The sequence below is a fragment of the Propithecus coquereli genome, unplaced genomic scaffold (genome assembly GCF_000956105.1).
Source record: "Propithecus coquereli isolate 6110/MARCELLA unplaced genomic scaffold, Pcoq_1.0 Scaffold703, whole genome shotgun sequence".
Taxonomy (NCBI): domain Eukaryota; kingdom Metazoa; phylum Chordata; class Mammalia; order Primates; family Indriidae; genus Propithecus; species Propithecus coquereli.
The window spans coordinates 266,677-270,974 of NW_012153097.1; positions in this window are offsets into that span (position 1 = coordinate 266,677).

Below are 4,298 nucleotides of genomic sequence, written 5' to 3' on the forward strand. Positions count from 1 at the left end.
TTAATCACATACTTAAATTGGATGTATGCAATACTGCACACCTACTAGAAGACTAAAGTGTAAAAGACTGACCATGCCAAATGGAGGATGTGGAAGGCATGCATACTCTGCTGAGTGAAAATGTAAAATTGTACAATGAACAGCTTGGCAGTTTCTTATAAAATTAAACATACACCTACCTATTATTCAGCATTCCATTTCTAGGTACATAACCAAGATAAATTAAATTTGAACAAAGACTTGAACATGGAAATTTATAGTTGCTTTATTTGTAATAGCCCAAACCTGAAAACAACCCATATGTCCTTCAACACATGAAAGGATAAACAAGTTGTGGTATATCCATACAATGAAATACTACTCAGTGTTAGAAATAAATGGTGCAAAAACACAGCTGAGTCTCTAAATAATTATGCCAAGTAAAAGAAGTCAGGAAAAAAAACACATAGTATATGATTTCCATTTTCTAAAATTCTTTTTTAAAAATACAAACTAATCTATAGTGACAGAAAGTACATAGGTGGTTGCCTGGGGAAGGGCTCAGATTGGAGGGACAGGAGAAAAGGAGTAGGAAGAAACATCTGAGAGTGGTATATATGTTCATTATCCTGATTGTGGTGATGTTTTCATTTTTCACTGTATATATGTACAGTTTATCTAGGATGACCAACCAGCCCAATTTGCCTGGAACTGAGGGATTTCACAGGACGTAAGACTTTTACTACTAAAACCTGGAAATTCCTCAGCAAATCAGGACAATTTGGATATCCTACTTCTCTTTCAATAAAACTGTTGTGACTGACTCATTAAACTACAAAACAACGTTTTTTGTTACTCACAGATTTTCTTTTCTCTTTATGTATTTCTAATATTTTATGTACATTTTATTGTAGTAAAATATTTATTTCAATTGCAAAATAACTTAATGAAGCAATATTTTGACATGGAGGAATGGAGTATGAGACAAACTTATATCTCTTTTGCATGGTTTTTCTACTCTTTTGAAATCTATACCTTTTCCCCACCCTAACTTCCCCATATTTGTACCTTTTCTGTACTCAACATCAATTTTATGAGCTTATCATTGAATCATATGGGAGTTACAGAGAGTAAATAGGGAATGTTAATTCCATTTGCTGATCAAAGTGAGAGGTACAAGGACTCAGATCAAGATATCAGAAATTCTGTTGGCACCTCAGGGAAGTATAGAATAAAGAAGATGGATTGAATTTCTTAGAAAGAGAATTCTCAAACTAGATCCCAAGAATTAATCTCAGCAGGCACTCAACGTTTCCAAAATTTTAGGCAAACTTATGTCTCTGTGAATATGTATATGTGGAGGAGAAGGATAAAAAGAGATCATCATCTTCTGAATGGATGTATGATCGCCCAAATTTAGAGACCACCACTCTAGATCTCTTTGATACAACTTTGAAAGCTCATATATATCTGATTGCTTAATGAAAACCTAAAGATAGAACACATATATCACTCTTATAACACTCCTGAGAATGTTTAAAGCCTTAATTATTTGCAGTCATGGATTCCATCATGCTAAAGCACAGACTGATCTCTCTTCTTCCCATGATGTAGTCCAATCCAAGGCATGCTGAAACTTATGTTTAGATAGTTTATATCAGCGAATTAGAATGTGGAACCAGATTTCCTTTAGCTCAATGACTTAAATTTTTTCCCATTCAGAGATCAGGTGAAAGAAAATCATGGATTCCCATTATTGTTGTAATTTGTGATTAATATCAATGTATTTAGGTTAACTTTTTCATTTACAAACAAGAGAAAGAGATTCCAAGGACAACTTCTGGCACCAGGCAGGGATGGGCTTGGAAGGTGATAAAGAAGTAAACTTTATTCTCTGTTAAGGGAATGAATCTGCTATAAACGCATAGGCAATTTTCTCTATATATACATTTAGGAGAAAGAACAAGACAGTGAGTCTTGATGCTATCTTCCCCGCAAAAGAAGTCAAGCCACTGAGAGAATAACATCAGTCAGGTAATGACCTAATTACCACAGTAGTAGAAGTGTTGGTAGTAATAATAATTATAGGAAAAACAAGAATCAATAATTAAATAGTATCTACCTGATCGAGGCATTCCTAGTGCTTTACATATCTTAAAAATACGTTTAACCACATAAACAGAAGCAAAAACAAAAACCATATGATTATCTGAATAGAAGCATAAAAAGCATTTGACAAAATTCAACACCCTTCTATGATAAGAACGTTTAACAAACGTTACCTCAAAATGATACAAGCCATTTATGACAAACCCACAGCCAACATCACACTGAATGAGGAGAAATTGAAAGCATTCTCACTTAGAACTGGAACCAGACAATGTTGCCCACTATCTCCACTTCTATTCAACACAGTGCTGGAAGTTCTGGCCACAGCAATCAGGCAAGAGAGTGGAATTAAAGGCATACAAACGGGAACAGAAGAGATCAAACTCTCACTATTTGCTGACGACATGATATTATACCTAGAAAACCCCATGGATTCAACCAAGAGGCTCCTGGAATTGATAAATGAATTCAGTAAAGTCTCAGGATATAAAATCAATACGCACAAATCACAGGCTTTCATATATGCCAATAGCAGTCATACCAAGAACCAAATGAAAGATTAAATTCCCTTCACAATAGCAACAAAGAAAATAAAGTATCTAGGAATATATTTAACTAAGGAGGTAAAAGACGTCTACAGAGAGAACTATGAAACACTGAGGAAAGAAATAGCAGAGGACGTATACAGGTGGAAACCCATACCACACTCGTGGGTCGGCAGAATCAACATTGTTAAAATGTCTATACTACCCAAAGTGATCTACAGATTCAATGCAATCCCCATTAAAATACCAACATCATTCTTCATAGATGTAGAAAAATTGATTTTATGCTTTGTATGGAACCAGAGAAGACCCTGCATAGCAAAAACAATTCTAGGCAATAAAAACAAAATGAGAGGTATCAACTTACCAGACTTCAAACTTTATTATGAGACTGTAGTCATCAAAACAGCTTGGACTGGCACAAAAATAGAGCCATTGACCAGTGGAACAGAACTGAGAACCCAGATATAAAACCATCCTCATATAGCCATGTAATCTTTGACAAAGCAGACAAAACATACACTGGGGATAAGAATCTTTATTCAATAAATGGTGCTGGGAAAACTGGATAGCCACATGTAGAAGACTGAATCACGATCCACACCTTTCACCTCTCACAAAAATCAACTCACACTGAGTAACAGATTTAAACCTAAGGAGTGAAACTATTAGAATTCTAGAGGAAAATATTGGAAATACTCTTTTAGACATTGGCCTAGGCAAAGAATTTATGAAGAAGACCCCAGAGGCAATCACAACAACAATACAAATATACAAATGGGACCTGATCAAATAAAAAACCTTCTGCACTGCCAATGAAACTATCACAAGAGTAAAGAACAGCCCACAAAATGGGAGAAAATATTCACATGCTACACAATGGATAAAAGGCCGATAACTAGAATCTATATAGAACTCAGGAAAATCAGGAAGAAAAATAAATAAGCCCATTAAAAAGTGGGAAAAGGACATGAACAGAAACTTTTTAAAAGAAGACAGAATAATGGCCAAAAAACATATGAAAAAATGCTCAACATCTCTAATCACCAGGGAAATGAACTGATCAACACATAAGTGCACATATAATAATAACATCTATTGGATATTGGGCAGGGGGGAGGGGTAGGGGAGAGGAGGAGGAGGGGACTGGTATACGCACACACAAAGAATGAAATGCGCACCACCCGAAGGATGGACATATTTGAAACTCGGACTTGGGCAGGGGTGCAAGGGCAACATACATAACCTAAGCATCTGTACCCCCATAATATTCTGAAATAAAAAAAAAATCTGTACCCCCCCAATATGCTGAAATAAAAAAAAAAACCACAATGAGATACCACCTATCTCCAGTGAGACTGGCCTTTATCAGAAAGTCCCAAAACAATAAATGTTGGCGTGGATGCTGAGAGATAGGAACACTCATACACTGCTGGTGAGACTGCAAATCAGTGCAACCTCTGTGGAAAGCAATATGGAGATACCTTAAAGAGATACAATTAGAAGTACCATGCGATCGAGCAATCCCATTACTGGACATCTACCCAAAAGAAGAAATGATACTGCATAGGAAAGACACCTGCACCCGAATGTTTATAGCAACACAATTCACAATTGCAAAGATGTGGAAACAACCCAAGTGTCCATCAATACATGAGTGGATTA